A 16,635-nucleotide genomic window follows, 5' to 3' on the forward strand; every position below is an offset into this window, starting at 1 on the left:
TTAATTATCACACATCAGTATTGCCCCCCCCCCCCAAAAAAAAAATCTTTATTGGTGTGCCCCTAATCTTCCTAATGCCCAACCTGAACTTTCCCCACTGCACTTTAAGACCCTTTTTCCTTGCCGTGTCCCCTGCAACCTTTTTTAGCTGACAGGCCAGATTGGCAGCATCTAATCTATCCATAGGCCAGATCCAGCCAGTGATCCCAATCTGGTGCCTGGGGTAGTGGCAACAGGCCCCCATCCAGCCACATGGATGAGGCAGGATCCAACCGTTTGGCAAAAGGGGGTGTAGCCCAGCCCTGATCTGGTTATACAAGGAGGGGAAAGGGAACATGGCATGTCTCCAACCCACTGCACAGGGCTTGGAAATTTGGCAGCAAGGGAGGGGTGGCAGTATTAGTCGCCATCACTCCCCCACTCTCAAATGTCCTGATTTGTAGAGTCCTGCAGGTCAAATGCTATGGCTCTACAAGGCCAGGTTTGGCCCATGGAGGTTGACCACCCCAGTCCAAAATTCTGAAGTATATAGTGTCATGCAACTTTGAACAGGAGAGTTATCAGCTCTGTCTATAGCAAAATTCAAAATTCACATCCAGAAAATGATGGAACATAGGGGACTTCAGAATTACGAAGAGAAATGCTTTTTTGAGTATATAATATACTGAATTCAATTAATAGCATCCTAGGACAAGCTGTGGATCACTGCATTTCTTAGAGAATAAAGACTGATTTTAGAGATCACATCAGCATTTGAGTAGAGAGAGTTTTGAAAATCTCTATTGAACCTCCAGTGTTTTTACAGACATTTTTAAGTTTCCATTTTTTTCCCCACTGTGAACCATACCCTACTTGAAAACAATACACCCCAAATATGAAAGAAAATCTTCTACAAGAAAAAATGGTTTTAATCTGTACAAAGAAGTGACTTACAAAGTATCAGTCAGCTTTACCCAATACCTTTTATAGCCATAAACACAAAAAATAAGAATCCACAAATTCATTTATAAGCAGCCAGCTATGTAACTTCTCTAGGCATTTGTATTCATAGACATTAGTACAAAAAAGAAGCATCTTGAAAAAGAAAATCACATAAAGGAATGCTGTAAAGCTGTGTCAACATCATCTTTAGTGGGCAGACTCTGAGACCCCTCTCAAAACAGAGACTCAAATCCCTTTTTATTGGGTACGGCACACACATACATCCTTTTGTCATTAACTTTAACCGCAAATACCAAAGTATTACGAGCATTACGGACAGAAAAGCAAAAGAGCAAGAGAAACGAATTAGCAATGCTGATCTGAAAAGCAGGAGTAATTAACAGTACTTGTTATTAGGTAAGCACCTTTGTATTAAACCAAAAGCTGTTGGAAATACTTAGGATCACTGAATGTTTAGTTTGAACCTAACCTGCTGCAACTGAACATAATCACTGGGGTTTTTCTTTTATAAGGTATTAAAGAGGAATTAACACAACAGGGGCTATATTAGATACGGTAATATAAAAGTGTTGCCATAATATTTAGAGTTTCTTTGTTTTTTTAATTCCATAGAAGCTGAAAATGAAGGTTAGGTAGATGTTCTCTATATTGTTCGTCCTTCGTGGGCGAAGACTACTGCATCCAGCTGGGGGGGTTGGGGGGAAAGAGAGAAAAGAAATGGGAAAGAAACAGGGAGGGATGATCTTTAGTATCTTTCACAGGCAGCACCGGTGGAAGTGGTTTAGATTCCTGACATGATACTGGAAGACAGTCCAGGTTTTGCAGGTGTAAAGGAGGGTTGGAAGGATGACGGCTTTGTAAACCTTCAGTTTCGTCAACATTTTGATGCCTCTGCAGTCCCAGACTGACTTATGGAGTCTGTTGAAGGCCACTTTAGCTTTTGCTAGTGTCACATTGACTTTGTTGTCAATGTGGACAGCATGGGAGAACATGCTACTTAGATAGATAAACTTGTCGACCATCACAACAGTTGTTGGCCTTTAAACTAACGTGTGGTTCCTGGGGTATTGTGCCAAGCTCAGGATGAAACATCACTTTGAACTTCTTCGTGTTAATAGCGAGTCTGAAGTTGTCACAGGCTAACAAGAATAGGTCCATGGACCGTTGCACGTCAGCCTGTGAGCCTGCACATAATACACAGTCATCAGAGAAAAGTCACGAAGTGTGGCTGTCTGGACTTCGGGACTTGCTTGGAGCCTGCGCAGGTTGAAGATGTCCCTGTCAAAATGGTACCTGATCCCCATACCAAAGTCATAGTCTTGGAAGGCATCTGACAGCATGGCAGAGAATACCATGCTGAAGAGGGCAGGTGCGAGCACGCAGCCATGCTTGACGCCATTTGTGAACAGAAAGGGGTCAGAGCATTCACTATTCGCAAGAACGTGTGCCATCATAGAACTATCGAACCACATTGATTAATTTTCTGGGGCATCTGTACTTCTTTGCAATTTCCCAGAGGCCTTCATGGTTCACAGTGTTGAAGCCTTTGGTTAGGTTGACGAACGCAAGAAGGTCAGCGTTCTGTTCCTGGCACTTTTCTTGAAGCTGCCAGGATGCAGACACCATGATCGGTGTTCCCATGTCCTTTTCTGAAGCCACATTGGTTCTCATGCAGTAGGTCGCTTAGATGCTTGGTAAGCCAGTGTTGAGGAGTTCGTGACCCCTTGCGGAGCTATTCCCAAAGACACAGAGCCGCTGTCCGTCTCAAAATTTATTCAGCATGCTGGGCACCCTGAGCGAACTCAGAGGCCCCGAATACAACTGTTAGAGGCATTTTATAGTTTACAGACAAGATGTGCGCGCAGGTGGGAATTTTCCACTGTGAAAGAAAACAAGATATCAGGTCAGTTTGAGAGACCCTTAATTGGTTCAAACTGGTTTTTGGCTACATGCTTGTTTTTGAAATGCTAACTAATCCCTGATTGCTTCAGACTTTAAGGCGACTAAGGTTTAGTCATTCCAGAGTCTTATCAGGCTGTGTTCGTGAAATGCCGAGTCTGCTTTGTAGTTGATTCCTACACTATTATCTATGATCTTGTTAGAAAATTTCTACCCCGGTTGAGGAGCACTCTCGTGAGTATTTTACCAGCAGTTAAGTGGAGCAAGATGCCCCTGTGGTCATCACAGAGTTGATGATTTTCCTTCCTCTTGTACAGATTGGGAAACCAAGGCACAAAGAGTGGCTTGTCCAACTTCACACAATAAAGCAGTGGCAGAGATACAAATACAACCCAAATCTCCTGCCTCTGCACCCCTGTTGGGCCCAAACTGCCTTCAATAGACTCCCCCTATTTACATCTGGTTAAATTTTGGTCCACACTGTGTTCCCACGAATCCTAGGACAACATAATATAAAAGATTAATCAAAGCACTGAAGGTCATCCAGGCATATTATCTAGATGTCATGCATATGGAAAGAACAGATGTCCATCCTCTTTCTGCCTACATTCCTCTCAGATGGAAAAGCAAAGATTTAAAACAGAGCATTTCCTTCACTGGAGAAAAGACATGCATGCAAGATTTATCAAACAACAAGTGCCAGAGAAGAGATAACAGAGTGAAACAAGGACTGCAAATGGCAATAAATAAGCCAGGAGTGAAAGGTACTTTCCCCAAGAATGCAAAAAATGAAGACTAAAGCCAAGTTGCTAGTGGAAATAAGCACAGTAAATTCTCCCATGCTACTCGTACTGAGAGCTGAATAGGGGGACAATGCAGCACCCATACCTAAACAGGCTCCTGGGATTTGCAGGCTGATTAAACTTACTGATACACTGAAGGGAATGAAAGTTATAAAAAAGGGAGAGAATTATGAAGTACCCAGCTTCTCACACAAGCTGGCCAGTTTCTTCACAGGTACATCATGCTTCTAGGATAGCAGGCGATGGAATTCTTTGAGATAAAACTAGCAAATAATTCACTTAGATCTTCAAAGAGCACATAAAATGATCACTCCCTTGAGCAGCTGAATACCACTGTGCTAAGGAAAAAAAAAGACTTGAGGAAGGGTACTTCGCAACCAAAAGCTTGTCTAAGATTGTTTGTTGGAACAACAGATATCATCCCACAAAAACCCTCGTCCCTCATATTTTTTGGATGTTGTAGCTGTGTATATTTCACAAAATACAACACTACTTAAGCAATACCAACAAAATAAAGGCATGTTGCAGAGAAAGGGCAGTTAAAAAAAAAAAAAAAAGTGTTGGGTTTAATGCCTAAAGTGATGGGATTATCTAATGCCTCCAAGCTGAAATATTTATGGGGGACATGTCCCCAAGACTCAGGGAAGGAGCTAGTACTTCAGTCACAGACTGATATACAACTAGCTCCACAGTAAGAATAAAAGTGTAAATTTATTGGAGATGACCAATTGATACCTATATTAAAACACAAACCAACTAGATACAGACAAGACTGGCAGAAAAGTAACCCAGTGGGAAAGAAGTTGGGGCTAAATCTTGACTAAAGGACTTTTGCAAATCAATGCCTTGCACTGCTTTATCCCGCTTCCCAGTACCTGACCAGTCACAGAATCCACAAGTCTAAGGCATCTAAACTCTTTAGCTACAAACAGAAACTTCCCTTGTCGCAGGCGCAGATGCGCTCTTGCAGGACAAAGCATAAGTATTCAGACACCCTTCCTGTTTGTTGTGGCATAAATCACCAGAAGAAAAGGTTTGCAGGATAAGAACTATTTATCCTTTTTACCTTTGTCCAGTGCATTTGTGCCAGACATCTGAATAGTTGTCCTGCAATACTCCTGGATTCATGCCCAGATGTTAAGACAATGAAGTGTTACCACAAGGCATCACCCCTTCCACTTTTTCCCTTGGCTCTCACCAAGAAGTTGGCAGGAATAGCTTTCACTCCCATGCAAATAACTTACCAGAGATAGGTAAAGGCACTTTATTACAGGCAGAGCATTGCAAGGAAGCAGGGAAATGAGAAAACAAGCAACTTTTAAATCACTGGGTCTGCTGCTTGGTCAATCTGTACAGACCACCATGGCAGTTCAGGTTCCCCTGTAACTGGCCACAGCATTGGATGTACTGTCCCAGACTCCGATAACCACTGGTGCTAGCCCACAAAATTCACCTGACAAGCTCCCTTGAACCTCCCATCCTACTACATTTGGCTCATATGGTCCAAGACCGAATTTCACAGTGGGAGTAGACAGGTCATGGGGTGAGCTGGGTGCCCCAAGTCTATCTGGGGTGGGTGGAGCAGATCCCCCTGCCCCTGAAAGGTTTTCAGACCTTCCACCACAATCTTTCAGCACACTGCATACAGCTTATATAGTTGTGGACTCTTCACAGCAGATATCTTCCAATCCTCTCAAGGCAGAAGTATGCTTGCTCCCATTGCATTCGCAGGCTGTACATTTTCAGCAGTGCAGCAGCCACATCTCAGCAGCTTCTGTGATTTACTGGCTGACAGTCAAGCTACAGAAAAGATTGATCATGCCCCTTATGGCATCCCAGTTGAACTGTGTACGGTGGTCATAGATGGTAGTGAGGTACACCGTTAGGTAGTCTCCAACATGAACAGAAAAACACAGCGGTGAGTTGCCTCACCCCCTCCACAAGTCCAAGTCAGAAACCATCATCTCTTATAGTAAGACGCAAGCAAAGACTAGTAGACTACTTTGTGCAGCAATGAACAGGTGCTACCTCAACTGTGGGCTCAGATGGATCCGGCTGACATCACCCAGGGTACCAGTTTCCTGCAGTTATAGATATGGAGCATTAGGGAGTCAAAGCAACAGACCATTCTTAAACTGCCCCCCAACCCTCTCAACTGGCCTTCTGGGTTTCATGGCCCCTGTGGGAGTTAGAGACCCTGGCTGTACCCAACTGGCCCTTGCTATACACCATGGATGTTTGCCCCGTGGCTGCCCAGTCATGTCCCCCACCTCCCCAGATCCCTAGGGAACATGAGGGGCAAGGGGAAGTGAATTTATCAGGTTGAGAGTCTAGAATCTACAGGACAAATAAGCCTACCTGCTGGCTGGCTGGTATTGCAACTTTAAGGGAGTTCTTCATGTTATCAGGGCAACAACGAAGAAAAGAGTGAACTTCTTTTCATCCTCCTCTACTTTCAGGTTGAACACCTGGAAACAGTGGCAATGGTACCTTGGGACAAGGTAATGGGCCAAGGACACAGAGAGAAACTGGCACCTAGAAGCTTCAAGGCAGACCAAGACTCATTCCTGCATAAAGATAGAAATCAGCATGTCCATGATGGAGACCAGCTGCTCCTGGGTTGCAGAGGCAAGGCAATGGAGAGAGGAAAAGCCATGGGAAAAAGGAGCTTCACTGCACCACTTTGTGACTTCTCAGGAGGCATGCAGGGACTGAGGAATGCTACAGGCCATTGCTGAGTGCACACATGAGATGCTCAATGAGTGAGAGGGTCAAGCAAAAGGCCATGGATCACCTCGTGTCTGCCTTGAACCAGCAGACAGAGAGCATCCTTGGGCTCTCCCTGTTGCCCTGGAATTTAATCCACAAGTGGAATTGTCCAGTGGCCCCAGAAAAATGCCAGAAATCATGAGTTTGTAATACTGGGTTTCACCATACCACAAGGGTGCCCCCCCCAACCATCAGACAACGAGGGTCTCCACCCCCCAGCCATTAGGCAGGCAGAATCCATGTCCTGAACAATCCTGCAGCAGTGGCTGTTGCCACCTGCAGACGTGCTACATGCCTATGCGGCAGCCATGCCAGACTCACGAGTGCTTGCATTCATGCAGGAGTAATGGGTTTGATTCAATGGCATACTGATGGGAGAGGGGGGCAGGGGAGGGTCATATCCCTGGGTGCAGGCCTGGGGAGGCAGGGGTCTACCACCCGGACCCTCCAGAGGTACTCAGTCTAGCACTTCCAGTTTCACCATTGGAGTTTCCAGTATCAGCAATCAGCCACTGGGAAGCACTGGGCCCCCAGGCACTGGAGACCCACGGTACACCAGTGGTTTGATTAAAGACTTTGTTAGGGTTGCCGTGGCAGGGGAGGTGATTTTTTTTTTTAGGGGTGGAGTTGTTTTAATTACATTTGTTTGCCTCTTTCACATTTGTATACTGCACAGGGAGAATTTTGCACTGTAAAACAGATTGCATAACCAGCAAGCAGCAGCACAAGGGAGTCAACAGGATGCGCTGAGGAAGGGGCAAGGCTCTCCTTCACCGGAACTCAAGATGCCTATACCACAAACCAAAACAGGTGAAACAGTGGCACCTTTCGTCTACATTGCACCGTTTCACCTGACCAAGGACCAATGTAACTGCATTCACATGGTAAAGGGACCAGTTAGCACTGATTCCCCCCCATTATTGTGGGGTCAGCGCTACATAAACACAGCTATGTTGCTTCCTGTTCAGGAATTCACCTGCATGGAGCAGCATGGAGTATTTGACATGCACTCAAGCTTCTTGCTCTAGGCTGCAGGCAAGGGCCTCTCCATTCAGGACTCACAGCCCTAACCCCCCTCCTGGAAATACAGGTTTCCCTTGCCAACCATGGGGGTTAGGTTCCTGAAAGTTCCTGCGGTTGAAAAAACTGTGGTTTGCAAAACTGGCAGGGCTGAAGGAGCAGGGGCTAAATGAAAGGCACAAGCAGGGCCAGGGGGCGTATTTTCCAGTTGTACCCCGCCGCCTTCTCCGAAACGTGGATACTCAAAACCGTGGTTGGCAAGGGAAACCTGCAGAGGTGCCTAAGGTATTAATGCCTTTAGAAGAGGAAGGACAGCTGCTACTCAGGAGAATGCACCAGCTGTTAAGCCGCAACTCCTATCTTGTATCACTACAGGGTCATGCAGGGAGCTAAAGAACTTCAACTTTCACCCTGGGAGAATTAGGATTTGAATGATTTTGCTGTACTTGCATCACTACAGCCTCGTGCATATGGTCCAAGCAGCAGCCACGTCTCCTTCTGAAGCAAATACAAGTATACATTTCTCCATACCCCTAAGACTTTTCTTTCACAAATCAAGCAATCATTGTCATAATAGTGCTTCATTTTTGTCCAACAGATTAAGTGGCTGGAATATTCATCCTGAAAGTGTGAAACCCAGATTCAGATTCAGTGCCTGAGAAGAATGAAGCCCACATCCACACCTCCCACCTTGAAAAGCAGCCCAAGCACCAAGTTAGGGCTATTGTGGCCATGGCATAAGGGTTCTCAATTTCTCCTGTCGTAGCTCTTCCATTCTGGCACACTTAAATATTCTCTGGGCCAGAGGAAAAATATATATATACACAAAAAGGAGTGGGAGGACAAAGATGGCTCTCTGGGCTAGCAGTTAAGGCACTGGCCAAGAGTGAGGAAGGAAAGGAAATCTTGGCTTCCAGCCTCCACTCCAATTACTGTTTACATATTTCATATATTAACCAGTTATTGAACACTTAAAATGAAGAAACCTATGGGTCTCTAGAGTTCAGCAGTAGCCGAGTTGGGGCTTGAGGATGGCAATTTTAGGATTTAGGCAACTAGGTCTTTTTTCAGACTCAACCCTGATGGATTTCAATCCAGCTAGCAAGATGATGGATGTTCACAGTAAATCTATCCAAAAAAAAAATCACCATTCATTCTATTGGTGACTTTTATAAACAAGGCTGCCATAGACCAAGCCATGGCAATTGGACAACCACTTATCTCAGTGAGGAATCCTCCAGGTCATTTTGAGGGCCTAGATACACATTTACTATGGTGTTCTTTCATCAGTTTTATGCACTGATGTGGATTATATTAGGGTCCAAAGCTGCTCGTCTGTCTGCTATGCCAGAGTAGCTGCTGCAGGAGGCACTAGTAGGTTAGTCAAATAAAAGATACCACCTTAAGAAATCCTTGCCTCTTGCATAATTACTGGACCATCATGACTACAATATCACTCCAACACTACCCTGGAAAGAGACAGACAACATCTAAACTGACAGCCTATATTCACATAGTTTTACCCCTGATTTCTCCTGAGGTAGTTCTACAGTGGATTCTATCCACTGCGGATTAGTTTGTTCACTCCTCCTTCACACTAAAATAAAAGACTGGTTACACCTAGTTTAACATTGTGTGCAAACCCTCAGGCACACTAGCAGGGCAGGACCTTCCATTGCCCATGCTATATACACAGTTTTATCTATGCCTGTATTTGTAACTACAGTACATCACTGGTAGCAACAATGCTATTGTGACTGTGGAGAGCATGCCAGCAACTACCAGCACTTTAACAGCCATGAGCTAAAACCCTGGCTTTACTGAAGTCAACAGGAGTTTCACCATGCACATAAATGATGAAAGGTGGGATTTCACCAATACAGTCAAGCCTTACTGTCAACAGGATAGACAAGACAGTGGTTAAAATTTCAGCAGTTATTTATATTCTTGCTTCCATCCTTATGGACTTTTAGTGAGATCAGTAATGGAAAATTAAGGGAACTGAGAGTCATATGGACATGGGTGATGCATAGAAACACAAAGTTTTATTCTTTATGATTGCCAGCATTATATGGGAAAGAGGAGAAAAACTACTATAACAAAAGGAGTAATATTACAGATCTGAAAAATATTTTTATTTTTATTAATTCATAACCACTGAAAGATGTATGCATACATAGGTGGTCTTCAATGGTGCAATTGAGAATCACTGTAGCAAAATAAATGTATAAAACACCACCAATGATGGTGGGCATGAGAAAATGAGGATATATGCTATTAAGTTCACAATAGTGTCCCCAGAGATGGGCATGCCAGAGCCTTACTGTAGATGTAGCCAGTTCAAGTGCATGTGTCCAAATGTGTTGGCTCTTTGTGCTAGTAGTACACTTGCACAAGTTTGTTAGCATTCCTTACACAACAAGGACAGAAGCCAAAGCAGCAGTGGTAAAGACCTTATGTTTGTTTTTCATTCTAGGAGCAAATCACCTAAGGCAAGTCGCTCAATTTGTCTCTACTTCAGGTTCCCCAGTGACAAAATTAGGATAATATGGGCTTCTCAGGTGGTTTACAAGCCTGCAATATACTTGGTACTAGAGCAAGAAACACCTTAAGAGAAGCCTATACCTAGAGACAGGCTTTGAATGCCTGTACTGTTGAATAGTGCACTCCCCATCACAAACTCTCTTGTACTAAAATTTAAAATCAAAAGGTCAAGATTCTCTGCCAGGAATTTCTCAATGAGCCTAGTTCAGTACTTCAGAAGGGTCACAACTTCCTTTCCAGAGGCATGTTACTTAATGCAATACTGTTTAAACCACAAGATGTACAATGTAAACTGAGCTTTCTAAATAGGCCAGTTAAATAATGCAAAACACTACCAGGTTCTTCCCACTGTGTGACATATGCTGAAAAATCTTATCAATAGTTTTGACGCTGCAGGAGTATTGCCAACAGATTTTACACAGAGCATTTAAAGGCATATTCTGGCCTAATGCAAGAGGCAAAGATTTCTTAAGGTGATGCATCTGATTTGATTAACACTGGGGGGGGATAATTCTGCCTAGGCAATCCAGATATAGCAACACTGTGCTAGCACATGAAAAAAATCAGATCACCACTGGTCAGTACTTGAATGGGAGATCTCCAGGGAAGGCCCAACCTGCTGCAGAATAGTGTGAGGGACTAACTGAATCAATCTAAAAATACAGTGTTAACACATGCTTTGCTACCAGACGTATTGATATGAAGTCTTGCACACAAAGTCCTCCCAGCCCTTTCCAAAAGAAGACAAGAGTTCACCCAGTGAGTCCAAACTCCAGTTTGTGTAGTTACTCTGTTCATCATATTTGGCTGAAATAAGCAAGGATAGGTGTTAGCCTACATCCTGGTAGCCCAGACCCTGGAACAGTTTGAAGCTTTAATTTATTTTGAGCCTGACAGAACTCCTCCCCTACTAATGTAGCCTGAATTTTTTTCTAAAGCTGACAGATGTGCATTCTCAGAAAAAAGATTGTGCATCTGTGTTTCATTTCACTCTAGTTTAATTGGTATTTCATTAACACAGCGGTAAAAAGGTGAGACAGAGAGAGATGCAACCTCTCTCTCTCCACACAAGCACCTACCTAAAAACTCGCCCTCCCCACCCTGCCCTATCTTGACACTAGCGTACTGTCAATGAGAAAAAAGCCAAGTGATTCAAGATTCTGTTCTTGGGCACACTGGCATAAAATGGGAGCAAGGCCACTAAAGTTAATCTGGATTTACAAATCTATTTCAGAGCAGAGCCTGCACACATCACTTTGTGTTTACTAGCTCAGTAGCAACTTCTCACTTCGTTAAATTTCCCTTCTCTCAGTTCCTCTTTCCCTTCCATCTGCCAATAACTTAAAAATAACAACAAAAAGTTGACTTTCAAAATTGATAGTTTTTCTTTCAACAGTGTCCCAGAACTGGTCAAAAAGCGTGCAGGTGCCTGTTGCATTTGATTTCTCCCAAGAATTAGGAATAATGAAGTTAATACTCTCTACTATGATGTGGGTATGGGCTTTAAGCTACAGATATTAATGCATAAGAGATGCAGGGAGACTAGAGAAGATACTGGAAGTTCTCATTAATCTAAGTGATTTTACTCAAAGTTGGAACATGACTTGATGGAACAGAACAGCTTGTCAGTACAACTAGATAAGCAGTTTGTTTAAAAAATGATAGCACAGATGAACCCATACAGACCCAGGCCTCCAAGTGCTCAACCGATTTCAGTAGAAGTTAAGAGTGCCACAACCTCAGAACACTGCTCTTCTAAGCAGTGCCTCTGTTAAAATCAGTTTAGAGTAATTAAGGACCATTAACATACAAGAAAACAAGCATTCTAACAAAAGGGCCATCACAGCCCTTTAGGTAAAAAAAAGTTTATTTTTCTAAAGCCAGACATTGCAACTGTACGATATTAAAAATGCTCATTATTCATTATAGAGGTCTGTGGTGCTTGCAAAATACTGTGCACTGCCCATGCATACAATGGGGAAGAAGCAGCTCTTCTGCAGTGTCACCCATCACATAATTGCAGCCTGCTGAGTAAGACGCATTTTTCTATGTCCCTCTATTTTGGGAGAACTTTTATAATATTCAAAATGGCTGCTCATAAATAGATTAGTGCAGTGTAACTGGTAAAAGGAAATTAACAGGTAAAATGGAAATTCCATCCCCTTGGGACCTGCTGTATTGGTAATTCCTAAATAGAGGAGTGGGGGGTGGGGAAAAGGGGGGCAGAAAAGAAGAGTCTTGAAAACAATCCTTCAGTAAGCTGTCCCAGTTTGATTTTTAAAAACAGTACGCAGTTTTCTGCTCCACAGAATCCACCATGAGTAAAGGCACTGGCTGATTTTTCAGCGAGACACCCACCCTCGTGTGTGTGTGTGTGGGGGGGAATCATAGGGCAAGTCCCACATGCACACCCCACCATACACATACAACCACCTTACACACCCCAGCCTCCCTCCCCCCCACACAGCCCACCCACCCATGCACCCAACATGCTCCCTCACCCCACACCTATCCACCCCACAGACACAAACCCTTCCTCACAGCCCCTCACGAGCCTATACCCACCCCTCACAACATACAGGAGTAAGACTTCATTTTACGCTATTATACAATCACCTCTGTGTACACCAGACAAACGCATGTAAACCAAGACAAAACGATGTTTTGAAATCAAATTAATGAATGTTTTAGATGTTCGTTTTTTAGAATATCATTTGGTATTTTTCTGGTTGTGAGATGGTAAAACCCTTTGCTGAAAGGAGTACTTCCGGGGGCAAGGGGAGGAACTTCTAGTGGCAAAGGCCAGGGTTAGGGCGCAGGACTTCCAGTCCCAAGATCCTACCAGAGGGCTTTACGTGCACATGGCTGCCAGGCAGCCTGGAAAGTAGCTCCCACAGATTTTGTGGGGGGGAGTAAAACTGAGGCCCCCATAGGAAGAGGGAGGGCGTTGGGCAGGGCTGGGGCTGCTGCCCAGGTGAGTGATGCTTGGGGTGCAGGGCCCCGGTGGGGAGCAGGACAGGTGGCTCATCCCAGGGTAGGAGGGGGAGGCAGGCAGCTCCCTGCTGCTACACACACTCCCAGTGCCCCCCCCACCCCCCGATCCATGCATGGGGCAGCAGGCAGGCTCAGGTGGGGAGTCAGGCTCCACTCAGCCGCCTCCCGTGTGGGGGGCAGGGGCTGCAGACCTGGGTCCCTGGTCCCATAGCCCTGGCAGCTGGGGGCTCCCTCCGGCAGGGCTGGAAGGGCAGGGAGCTGTGGTGGGGGACGTGAGTGAGGGACATGAGCAGGGCCAGGGTGGCTGTGTGACAAGTGAGGAGCCTTTCATTTTAATCACAGATTTTGGGAGGTTTAAAAAATCAGAGAATTCAGTTTTTTTTTAATCAGGGAAAACCAGGATCCCTGCTGATGACACATGCCAGCTGGACCACAGGATGACAGAGACAGAAAGAGTAAATGCCAGAGAGCATTTGGCTTAGTGAGATACAATGGTGCCCCTGAAAGGAGGGGTCCTGGTTGCTAATCCAGACCTTTGTTCTTAGTGGGGCAAAAGCTTTCCAGTGCTGTCAGTCCAATGAATGTTAAATGGAAGGGCATCAGGACAACTTTAAGAGGGTGGGGGAGAAGTCTGGGCAATGCCTAGTCCAGGAGTGAGGAATTATTTGGCCACACCTCTCCCTCTCTTTCCCCCTCCACCCCATCCCTCGCTCCAAGGGCTACAACCAGTGCAGAAGCCTGAACCCACCAGCAGCTTTAGCACCCCCCTCCCCCCCAGCACTGGTAGTAGCCCCAGCCCAGATCACCGGAAGGGTCTCTGGCCACCAAGCACCATTCGGCTGCTGGAGCCGAAGTTGCCATCCACCCACAGGCCGCGTCCATTCACTTGGCGGGCACCAGATCCAATCAATTGGTGGGTCAGATCTCGCCCGCGGGCCGTATTTTGCCCACCTTGTCTTGGCCTGTGACCTGGTGGGTAGAGTACTTTGCTAGGAAGCAGGAGATGCAGGCTTGAATTCCCCTGGGGGAGGAGGCCTTGAATCTGGGTCTTGTGTTCCCTGGGCAATTGCTCTATCACCTGGACTAAAAATGTCAGAGGGCACACTGGCCAAGTGCAGAGTTCATTTAACTACACTGCACTATATCAATTCCAGTTTTTTTGCTATTGCTTATAATAAATACCCATTATCTGTGCATCAGCAAGTGCATACCATCTTTAAGCCCCACCATCTACTTCTTTACTTAAATGTACTCTAGTTTCCTGCATAGTAATTCTCTTATTGGTTAATTGCTTTGTTTATTCCCTTAGATCCTTTCAGCTCATCTTCCCCCTTCCCACCACCAGCAGGGCCCCCTCTTTTCCTCCCCCTTTCCCTATCCTTTGTTTTTAAATTACCTTATTATTTTCTGCTTACTTCCCATGCTCTCTGCAAGTCAATTCATAACATCTGATGAAGCTGCCTACCAAAAGCTCGTGCTTCTCTGAACAAGTTGGTCTGTAAAGTGCCACACTCTTCTGCCTTCTGCATAGTAAGTGTACCTGTATCTGCCTGCCATGTAACTAACTGTACTTTAACTCTCCCAGAAACAGTGAGGGGGAAGCAGCTGTCAAACATCTGTAGTGGTAAGTCTTGAAACAGAAGGGGACTTGTCCAGTTTCCTGGCTGCTAAATGCCACAGGACTGATGCCCTGCATACTTAAGAAGAGTTACTTAGTGCCATGGTATCTGCAACTCAGAAGATGACCATCCCCAAATAGGGGATACAGTGTTTACTAGGGCACCTGTCAGGGTAACTAGAAATAATGGCCACAAACTGTAAGAGAGAAACAGGACATCAGACTGGACATCAGGAAAAATTCTTTACAGTGAGGGTTGCAAAAATGTGGACTAAGCTTCCAAGGGAGGTGGTACTGTCTCCTTCCTTGGAGATGTTTAAAAGGAGATTGGACAGGTCCCCAGCACTCATTCCTGACCAGGGCAGGGGGTTGGACTCAATGATCTAATAGGTCCCTTCCAATCCTAACATCTATGAAACTATGACCGGCTCCCCTCAGTTTCAAGATCTCTTTAGTACCACAGCACTGACAGTCTCGTCCACTTAAGGAACACAGTTTATATTAAATTTAGTTAAGTGCATGTTCCAGGCAGAAGGCAGGGTAGAGACTCACTTTATAGACCAACTCAGGACTGTCCAACTTCCTAGTGGCCAGATGCTGCATGCTCCATATACCACACCATTGGGAGCCATATGCAGGCTAGGGCTGTGTGAAACAGCACCATTCCACTTCGACAGAACAGTGTTTCATTTAGAATTTCATTTAGTTTCGAAAGCACTGTTCCATTCCGTCTCGTTGAAACCGTTTCACTGTTTCAACATTTTGCCCATAGGCTATTCTGCACCCAGTGCTGGGAAGATCAGTGCTGCTGCTGGCCCCAGCCTCTTGTCATCCGGCAGGCAGATAGGGGCCCCACACACCCCAGGAAGAGTCCAGCACAGCCCTCCCAGGGGTGTGGGCAGGCCCCTGATCTGCCTGACGGATGACAAGAGGCTGCTGCTGCCAGCTGGGACCAGTGCTGAAGCCAAGCAAACCTGGTTTCAAAACTCATAAAGTTTTGAGTACCCTTGTTTTGTTTCAAAGCTGTTTCGAAGGCTTTTGCTTCATTTCGATTTCACTGTTTTGAGCTCAAAACAGCTTGAAAACGAAACACTGGGCAAAATTTCGCACGACCCCAATGCAGGCCTTGCCAGCACAAGCGATGCTGCATGGACAAAACCACCTGCTACACCGTGTGTGGGCATTCCCTTTGCCCCCACCATGTACATGGGTGTGTGTGCCAACCTCATCCTCAGTTCCCCAGCTGTACCATAGCATGCCATTCCCTGGGATGGGGGCAGCAAATGGAGGCCAGGGAAAGAAGGGAAGGCTAGAGACACCAGCTGCTGCAGCAGCCACAGCAACTTGGGAGGAGCCAGAAGGAGGGGAGGGCTGAGAAGCGGGGAGAAGCGATAGGTAGGTGGAAGCCTGGGGGCTGCAAGTTTCTTACAGGTGGCATGCAGCCCATAGGCTCATTTCATCAGATGCTATAAAAGGATATATGGACAGCAGGCTACCTCATAAAAGGAATTATTTGAATACAAAGACAGAGAAGTGTATAGCTTTTTTCAGAGGTGAAAATTAAAAATTAAACACTATGGAGTCTATTTAACTCAGAATGCCATGTACTGCTGTGTCTTGCATAAGTCCATTACATCAGTAGTTACTTTTTTTAAAAATCAACAAAACTTTCAATAAAGCTTCTGGGAAAAGTTAAGTTTCCTTCAGTTATCTCTCTATTTTTGTTAATTAAAATCCCAGATCAACTGTTGCACAGTTTGGGCCAGGACTGACATGCTAGCAGATGACAAGTGTTAACATTTTTTTATGTGGTCTGGGAAGAAATACTAGGGAATCCGTGAGTGAATTAATATTTAAAGGAATTAATATTTAAAGGAATTAATATTGACACAGAGATCAGTTATCAGCCCAGCATCAGTCACTGCACCACCCAAAAGAAAATGGGAACTAGGGCCCTGAGTATGTGTGCCTCTGGGAGATGGCTGCATCTTACTTTCTTCTGAAGCAGGACAGGTTGTTTGGCCTTGGAATGACACCAAGTCTGCC

General features: G+C 45.1%; 1 protein-coding gene and 1 long non-coding RNA gene across 2 annotated transcripts in view; both read right to left on the minus strand.

Moving 5' to 3' along the window:
* The window catches only part of LOC149859560 (uncharacterized), a 197,853-nt gene that overhangs the window by 163,179 nt on the left and 18,039 nt on the right, over window positions 1-16,635 (minus strand).
* Window positions 894-6,377, minus strand: LOC149859561 (uncharacterized). Its single transcript, XR_016443549.1, has 3 exons — window positions 6,003-6,377; window positions 5,673-5,725; window positions 894-2,821 (listed from the first exon to the last, which is right to left on the minus strand). It is a non-coding gene; the product is annotated as an uncharacterized LOC149859561 (long non-coding RNA).

Source organism: Crocodylus siamensis, chromosome 7 (genome assembly GCF_052110815.1).
Source record: "Crocodylus siamensis isolate JL-2025a chromosome 7, ASM5211081v1, whole genome shotgun sequence".
NCBI classification, from domain to species: domain Eukaryota; kingdom Metazoa; phylum Chordata; order Crocodylia; family Crocodylidae; genus Crocodylus; species Crocodylus siamensis.